This window comes from Littorina saxatilis, linkage group LG6 (assembly GCF_037325665.1).
Source record: "Littorina saxatilis isolate snail1 linkage group LG6, US_GU_Lsax_2.0, whole genome shotgun sequence".
NCBI lineage: Eukaryota > Metazoa > Mollusca > Gastropoda > Littorinimorpha > Littorinidae > Littorina > Littorina saxatilis.
In genome coordinates, this window is record NC_090250.1 from 49,735,525 (window position 1) to 49,745,524 (window position 10,000).

The following is a 10,000-nucleotide window of genomic DNA, read 5'->3' on the forward strand; positions in this document are numbered from 1 at the left end:
ACGCTGACTCTAAGAAACTCCCTCTCTTTACTTATTCTGCTTTGTCCACAATGGTGGTGGTGATGGTCGTCTTATTTTAACTATCTTTTTTTCTCTTGTAGCTCAGTGCAATGTTTGTAGCAATTATGCTTTGAGAAGTGCACTTTTTATTTGTGCACATAATAGTGAAACGAAATGGTACGCAGCATTCTGATACACACCATTTTTGAAAGTGCACCTTGAATCTAACATATACAAATCAATCGCATGCAAATAGGGAATTTTTGGCTGAATTTGTTTGTTTTTTATTGTTCATATGTGCCCCTCACGAAAAGTTCTAAACCTGCTCAGAAACAGGTCAGGCTGGTGAGTGTTTGCAAATGGTAAAGCTGGAGAATGTCTGTATAGATCTATGTTGGTCAACATGGTGAAGCTGGAGAATGTCTGTATAGATCTATGTTGGTCAACATGGTGAAGCTGGAGAATGTCTGTATAGATCTATGTTGGTCAACATGGTAAAGCTGGAGAATGTCTGTATAGATCTATGTTGGTCAACATGGTGAAGCTGGAGAATGTCTGTATAGATCTATGTTGGTCAACATGGTGAAGCTGGAGAATGTCTGTATAGATCTATGTTGGTCAACATGGTAAAGCTGGAGAATGTCTGTATAGATCTATGTTGGTCAACATGGTAAAGCTGGAGAATGTCTGTATATATCTATGTTGGTCAACATGGTAAAGCTGGGGAATGTCTGTATAGATCTATGTTGGTCAACATGGGGAAGCTGGAGAATGTCTGTATGGATCTATGTTGGTCAACATGGTAAAGCTGGAGAATATCTGTATAGATCTATGTTGGTCAACATGGTAAAGCTGGAGAATGTCTGTATAGATCTATGTTGGTCAACATGGTAAAGCTGGGGAATGTCTGTATAGATCTATGTTGGTCAACATGGTAAAGCTGGAGAATGTCTGTATAGATCTATGTTGGTCAACATGGTGAAGCTGGAGAATGTCTGTATAGATCTATGTTGGTCAACATGGTGAAGCTGGAGAATGTCTGTATAGATCTATGTTGGTCAACATGGTGAAGCTGGAGAATGTCTGTATAGATCTATGTTGGTCAACATGGTGAAGCTGGAGAATGTCTGTATAGATCTATGTTGGTCAACATGGTAAAGCTGGAGAATGTCTGTATAGATCTATGTTGGTCAACATGGGCCGCGGTGCACGAGAAAGTTACCAATCAGGTTGGAGCCCCAATCAGGTTGGAGCCAGGTGCGGTGTTGAAATTGGTTGAAATTGAGATTTGTTGTGAATCAGGTGTGTTCTCTCCCGTTTAGGTGGCACCCACTTTCGGTTCGTTCACCTCAGTCCTGGTCGCTTGCATGTCAAGGAGTGTACCTTTAAAGGCAGCTCCACGGACTTCACACGAAAGTGTAAACGCCATTTAATTAAAGACGCGCCCCTTCTCCCATGCAACTTGTTCTGCTACTTCCAAAATACCCGAACGAAATTCAATCCCTCCCGCCTTCAATTTCTAAGCCCCCGCTAGCACGAACTCCACACTATTGGATTTGGGAGAATGAGTAGCTCTTCAATGAATTGACAGCTCGCCCGGAGCTCAGGCTCTAACTCCGAGACCAACACGCTTGGCTATTTTCTCGCCAAAAGAGGCAGCTCTCTCCCAGTTTCGCAATGTACCCAGCGCAATAAGTCAGGTCCGCGTCAATGCTGGCATGGTTGTCCCAGGTCAATTGGTCTAACCCATGGTTAGCGATCGATGGGAGATGATTGCATTTATGTCTGGTCCTGGCGACGCGGTTGGCTTCTGGTTACGCGTGTCTTGCTGTTTTAGTAATTCCCTGCTCACGAAGATTTGATTTAGCGGATGTATCCTCAGTTAGCATGTCCCCATGCATTTAAAGTCTTTTTGGGTTTTATTGGTGTACACTAATCGCATTAGGGACTTTGCGGGAGACAAAGCTTTGTCACATCCACATGTTGATCGTTCTGTCTGAATCGCTTAGGTTTCTGGCGTGTGGTACAGCTCCGATGACGCTAAAAGGTATTGTCCTTCCTGTGTCATCAATCATTGGGTAGCCCAGTTGGTAGAGCACTGGACTTGTGATCGAAAGGTCGCAGGAGGTATTGTCCTTCCTGTGTCATCAATCATTGGGTAGCCAGTTGGTAGAGCACTGGACTTGTGATCGGAAGGTCGCAGGAGGTATTGTCCTTCCTGTGTCATCAATCATTGGGTAGCCAGTTGGTAGAGCACTGGACTTGTGATCGGAAGGTCGCAGGAGGTATTGTCCTTCCTGTGTCATCAATCATTGGGTAGCTCAGTTGGTAGAGCACTGGACTTGTGATCGAAAGGTCGCAGGTTCGAATTCGGGCCGGGACGGACACGGGTCAACTTTATGTGCAGACCCAGAGACGGAAGACAATAAAGTAATGAAAATGAAAAGAAAAAAAATGAAAAAATGAAAGCCATGTTCAACCCCCGTGTCACCACAATGGCACGTAAAAGACCTCCGTCATTCCGCCCTACTAGGTGCAGATGGCTGATACCACATGAACACGCATACACATGTGTATCTCGCCAAAAGCCGTGAGGGCGTAAAACTCGAATCATATAACCCATAGCTTGTCCTTAAGAGGCGAAAATTTAGCCTGTAGGACATAAAGCATTCTCTCTTTCCGTGTCATCAATCAGCTTCACCACCGCAAATCTGTTTAGGCTTTTACACGGGATAAGACCATCGTTTAACTTTAAACATATGCCACAATCTCCAGCCTAGCCCCGTCCTGTCCAGCGTCAGATCTTTTTTCTTCTTCTTTTTTTTTTTTTTTTTTTTGGGGGGGGGGGGGGGGGCACTCTAATTGATTTTAAATTGACACTAATGTCAATCTCCCAAAATAATGCTACAACAATAAAATGTCCAGAAAGATGCTTGGCGTTTACTTGTTTGTATGTTTCCAAGTTAAAGTTGTTGTTTTGTTTTATTCGATGTAAAAACCTCAACAGATCTGTGGCGCCGTACATGGCCTTGTACGACGGCATGTGTAACTTGATGCGAGTGAAAGTGGGGGTTTTCTTCTTGGTTGTTTTTTCTTCATTATTTTCTTGTTGTACTTAGGCCTAAAAAAAAAATAGGTGTGGTTACGGTAACCCGACCTACCCTATTTTTAGGGGCCGATCCTATAACTTTTTATTACATTTGTCAAAACAAAAAAAAACGAGTGCAAAAAACGCAATGAAAGCGAAAGCGCCCGAGTCGCACACTTATTTCCCTGTCAAGTAGGTTTAATTTGTACACATTAGAAAAAAAAGTTTTAAAAAAAAAGTGATTGCCTACCTACCTACCCTATTTTTTTTGGCTATGTTACCGTAACCACACCTATTTTTTTGTTTTGTTTTGTGCCTTACCCTAAATTCGCGTTGAAACTTGGAAACAAGTTTCGAATAAATGAATGAGTGACATCAAAGTCTCAGGCTTTTCTGACTTTCTGCAATAAAAGACGCTGACGAATGAAACTAAATACATCTGACTTCGTTCAGATGGCAGTATACCTGAGATACGATATCAGATAGCTTCACGTTTTTAGAATTCTGTGCACGCTCATGTCTCTCTCCTGTTCTTATTTGATGCAGCAGCTGTGCATAGACACATTGTTTTGTTTGTTCTACTCCAGGTAATTATCGATATGTATCACGAGTTCCTGTCTGTGCTTATTTCAAACAACAACTATGTGTTTTTTAAGCATTATTTCTTATCTTCAGACCGGTACAGTTTATTATCACAATTTCAAACAATGTTGTGCATGTATCGTTTGTTCTAGCGTCTAGAAGGGACTGCGTAGAAGCGTGTTTTTTGGGTTTGGACCCACTCAGAATATTATCAAACAAGGGTTCTCGACCAGCAGATCATGCACATATTTTATGCCTCAAAATGTGCATCCCTTTCAAAGTATTCCAGAAATCAGCTGTGAAAACGCATGTTTTTCTGTGCTTGTCAGACACGTCCAATTTATTATCTCACCAAACGTTTCGGGCCAGAAACCCATGCACATATTTATGACTCGAATTGTCTGCGCGTTCTTTTCAAAGCAGCCAGACACACGAACCGTGCATCTAATCAGCGTGGAACTTTTTTCTTTGAGGATGAATATGCCCAAAGGTCAACAGCGGAGCCGGGGTCTGGCAGCTTCTGTGGCAGGACCAGCGGTGCCAGCCTGGGACTATAGAATGACACAGTGAGCGTCCCTCCTCACAGGGTCCTGTGGCTCTGATTACAAGCCTTTGATTGCATACCGGCACATGGGCGCACGTACGTACACGCTGGCACGCGCACTCACTCACGCACTCTCGCACACGCACACGAACGCACATACGGCATACTCGTACACATGCGCGCGCGCGCACACACACACACACACACACACACACACACACACACACACACACACACACGGAGGGACAGCGACAGAGACAGACAACTTGAGAGACAAGGAGGGTGAGACAGACAAATAAGGAGAGAAAGAAAGAGGAAGACAGAAACAGAGAGTGAGGCAGAGATAGACACACAGAGAAAGAAAGAGGAAGACAGAAACAGAGAGTGAGGCAGAGATAGACACACAGAGAAAGCGAGGAAGACAGAAACAGAGAGTGAGGCAGAGATAGACACACGGAGAAAGCGAGGAAGACAGAAACAGAGAGTGAGGCAGAGATAGACACACAGAGAAAGCGAGGAAGACAGAAACAGAGAGTGAGGCAGAGATAGACACACAGAGAAAGCGAGGAAGACAGAAACAGAGAGTGAGGCAGAGATAGACACACAGAGAAAGCGAGGAAGACAGAAACAGAGAGTGAGGCAGAGATAGACACACAGAGAAAGCGAGGAAGACAGAAACAGAGAGTGAGGCAGAGATAGACACACAGAGAAAGCGAGGAAGACAGAAACAGAGAGTGAGGCAGAGATAGACACACGGAGAAAGCGAGGAAGACAGAAACAGAGAGTGAGGCAGAGATAGACACACAGAGAAAGCGAGGAAGTCAGAAACAGAGAGTGAGGCAGAGATAGACACACAGAGAAAGCGAGGAAGACAGAAACAGAGAGTGAGGCAGAGATAGACACACAGAGAAAGAAAGAGGAAGACAGAAACAGAGAGTGAGGCAGAGATAGACACACAGAGAAAGCGAGAGAGGGGACACACACACGCACACACTCACACACACAGAAAACGCTGCCAAGGGAGATCGAAGCCTCGCCAGCAAGGCAGTGTTTTCATTGGGCCGTCCACAGTGACATGAAACGATCTCTATCCCCGGCCGCTCACGAAGGCAGCCATGCGTGGTCGCCATTGATTGGGTATTTCCGACCCCGGGTCCTCGCCAGATCTTAATCTTTTCTTTCCCTCCCCTAACTGGTATTAAGCAACCTGGCTGAGGGGGCTGGCCTGCAAATCTAATTGCAAGAGATTTGGATCGGGCGTAGTACCCAGGGGCCTCTTCATTCCCAACAGTGCTCTTGTTTTGATTGGTTGGACTATTTTGTGGTGTTTTTTGCTGTTTTTATTTTTATTTTTAGATTTTTCATTGGTTTGAATGGTTCTGTGATTGGTTTCGTTAAAGGCGCAGTGCTTCCCGTGATAAACAGCTCTACTCACTAATCTCATATCTGGGCAGGCTTTTACGGTACATGCTTTTTTAAGAAATTGGGGTAATCTTGAACTTTAGCGTGTTAGATTCATAGCTCATAATTCAGAGGCATTTAAGTCTCCAAATTTGTAGAACCTGCACTTGTAATCATAGCAAGTCATTTTAGATCCCTTTGAAGTTACGGAATGAATTCCGATGAACTGTACGAATGCATTTCGTTTACATGGGTCAAAGAAGGAATTATCCGTATGAGCGGACAAGGGAGACAACTCTTTCGTGTAAATGCATGATGTCCCATGGTTGACAACGTACGCCATTTTTGGTGCATTTTCGTCGATTGAACAACCAAATTAATTAATTATGCTTAAGTTTGGAGCTCAATCCGTCAATTAATTTCACGACAAATGTTCTTTGGCTTGCTTACATGGACTTGTATCAAAAATAAGTCAAGAATGTCACTGGATTCTGAGCTATGAATTCAACACGCTAAAGTTCAAGATTACCGAAATTGATTCATGGAATTCCTCTGTGTGCAGAAAGCATTCAGGATGTTGAGCCTTGGTATGTGTCCAAGGGGAGGGCTGGTCGAATCCTGTGGAACTGCCTAGCCAGATCTGACATGGCGAGCCTGTGGAACTGCCTAGCCAGATCTGACATGGCGAGCCTGTGGAACTGCCTAGTCAGATCTGACATGGCGAGCCTGTGGAACTGACATGGCGAGCCTGTGGAACTGCCTAGCCAGATCTGACATGGTGAGCCTGTGGAACTGCCTAGCCAGATCTGACATGGCGAGCCTGTGGAACTGCCTAGCCAGATCTGACATGGCGAGCCTGTGGAACTGCCTAGCCAGATCTGACATGGCGAGCCTGTAGAACTGCCTAGCCAGATCTGACATGGCGAGCCTGTGGAACTGCCTAGCCAGATCTGACATGGCGAGTCTGTAGAACTGCCTAGCCAGATCTGACATGGCGAGCCTGTGGAACTGCCTAGCCAGATCTGACATGGCGAGCCTGTGGAACTGCCTAGCCAGATCTGACATGGCGAGCCTGTGGAACTGCCTAGCCAGATCTGACATGGCGAGCCTGTGGAACTGCCTAGCCAGATCTGACATGGCGAGCCTGTGGAACTGCCTAGTCAGATCTGACATGGCGAGCCTGTGGAACTGCCTAGCCAGATCTGACATGGCGAGCCTGTGGAACTGCCTAGCCAGATCTGACATGGCGAGCCTGTGGAACTGCCTAGCCAGATCTGACATGGCGAGCCTGTGGAACTGCCTAGCCAGATCTGACATGGCGAGCCTGTGGAACTGCCTAGCCAGATCTGACATGGCGAGCCTGTGGAACTGCCTAGCCAGATCTGACATGGCGAGCCTGTGGAACTGCCTAGCCAGATCTGACATGGCGAGCCCAATCTTGTACACGGGTAGGATTGTGCCTTTGATCGTATCTTTTGCTGTTATCTGTTGCAATGGTGTGGGGTTTTCTAATGTGTTAGCTAAGCAATCTGACTGCTAAATTTGGATAATGTGTCTTGTTTTGATTGTTCAGAACGGTTCTACAAATAATTAAGGCCCATTTGTTAAATTGGTCTCAATGGTTCTTTTTTTTATCGTGTTTTGTTTTGATTGGTTACAAGGGTTCTTTTTGATTTTGTGTTCTGTTGTGAACGGTTTGAATGGGTTTTTTTGTGTTCGTTGGATGGACTGGGTTTGTTTGGTAATGCTTATTCACGAAACGTGAAGCAAACATGCAATTTGACCACTAGAGATTTGTTTAGGTGTTAACAGTGTTCGACTAATGGCATCTGATGACAGTGAGTCCCTTTTTGCTGTGATTCACCGATTGTCTGGTTTAAGATGTGGAATGACAAGCAGAAACTATGACAACTAAGCAGCAATGTAATCGTGCTGTTCTTGTTCTTGTTATAAAACTTATCCGCACAGTTGACATGTCGTAGTATAGCAAGAAAAACCTATCTGTTTCCAGCAACCAGCTCCTTCAGACTAACAGACACAAACACATTCTCTCTCTCTCTCTCTCTCTGTCTCTCTCTCTCTCTCTCTCTCTCTCTCTCTCTCTCTCTCTCTCTCTCTCTCTCTCTCTCTCTCTCTCTCTCTCTGCAGAACATTTTCGATTACTTTGTCATGGAAACGCAATTGACACAAACACACACTCACACACACACACACACGCCCCCCCCCCCCCACACACACACACACACACACACACACACACACATGCACACATACTGCTCGTGATTCCCTGCCCCCGGTGGATGTCGCACATCCCTGTAGGTGGTAAGTCACCTGACCTTTTTCTGTGAAAAGCTATGAATATTCATCAGGGTTATAGAGAGGCGGGTTGACGAGGTGTCCAGACCTCGGGGACAATCCGGCGAGTCCAGAGCAGCGGCTGGGTTACACGCTGACTTTCCCTGTACTCAGACTTCGCTGGGCATCTTGAATTACAATCAGACTAGGAGGGGAAGGAGATAGTGGGAGACTGGAGAGTGTGGAATAGAGAGGAAGGAGAGTATGTTGCAGGAGAAGGAGATATCAATCAATCAATCAATATGAGGCTTATATCGCGCGTATTCCGTGGGTACAGTTCTAAGCGCAGGGATTTTTTAATTTTTTTTAATTTGTTTTTAATGCAATTTATATCGCGCACATATTCAAGGCGCAGGGATTTATTTTATGCCGTGTGAGATGGAATTTTTTTACACAATACATCACGCATTCACATCGGCTAGCAGATCGCAGCCATTTCGGCGCATATCCTACTTTTCACGGCCTATTATTCCAAGTCACACGGGTATTTTGGTGGACATTTTTATCTATGCCTATACAATTTTGCCAGGAAAGACCCTTTTGTCAATCGTGGGATCTTTAACGTGCACACCCCAATGTAGTGTACACGAAGGGACCTCGGTTTTTCGTCTCATCCGAAAGACTAGCACTTGAACCCACCACCTAGGTTAGGAAAGGGGGGAGAAAATTGCTAACGCCCTGACCCAGGGTCGAACTCGCAACCTCTCGCTTCCGAGCGCAAGTGCGTTACCACTCGGCCACCCAGTCCAGATAGTGGGAGACTGGAGAGTGTGGAATAGAGAGGAAGGAGAGTACGTTGCAGGAGAAGGAGATAGTGGGAGGCTGGAGAGTGTGGAATAGAGAGGAAGGAGAGTATGTTGCATGAGAGGGAATTAGGGGCTGGTATAGGACAGCGAACGAACAGGAGAAAAGATACATTCGTGATCATATCGTAAAATTGATCTGTGTTGATACGAGTACGATTAATGGTACAATCCTCCACCTGTGAATCATTCGACTCACCATCTCAAATCTGGCCTGGTGTCTACGTGCACTGAGACCATCCCGCCACTTGGACTCACACCAATAATCATCATCCTTACTGCTTGCCGTGCACTGAGACCATCCCGCCACTTGGACTCACACCAATAATCATCATCCTTACTGCTTGCCGTGCACTGAGACCATCCCGCCACTTGGACTCACACCAATAATCATCATCCTTACTGCTTGCCGTGCACTGAGACCATCCCGCCACTTGGACTCACACCAACAATCATCATCCTTACTGCTTGCCGTGCACCGAGACCATCCCGCCACTTGGACTCACACCAATAATCATCATCCTTACTGCTTGCCGTGCACTGAGACCATCCCGCCACTTGGACTCACACCAATAATCATCATCCTTACTGCTTCCCGTGCACTGAGACCATCCCGCCACTTGGACTCACACCAATAATCATCATCCTTACTGCTTCCCGTGCACCGAGACCATCCCGCCACTTGGACTCACACCAATAATCATCATCCTTACTGCTTCCCGTGCACTGAGACCATCCCGCCACTTGGACTCACACCAATAATCATCATCCTTACTGCTTGCCGTGCACCGAGACCATCCCGCCACTTGGACTCACACCAATAATCATCATCCTTACTGCTTGCCGTGCACCGAGACCATCCCGCCACTTGGACTCACACCAATAATCATCATCCTTACTGCTTCCCGTGCACTGAGACCATCCCGCCACTTGGACTCACACCAATAATCATCATCCTTACTGCTTCCCGTGCACTGAGACCATCCCGCCACTTGGACTCACACCAATAATCATCATCCTTACTGCTTCCCGTGCACTGAGACCATCCCGCCACTTGGACTCACACCAACAATCATCATCCTTACTGCTTCCCGTGCACTGAGACCATCCCGCCACTTGGACTCACACCAATAATCATCATCCTTACTGCTTGCCGTGCACTGAGACCATCCCGCCACTTGGACTCACACCAATAATCATCATCCTTACTGCTTCACGTGCACTGAG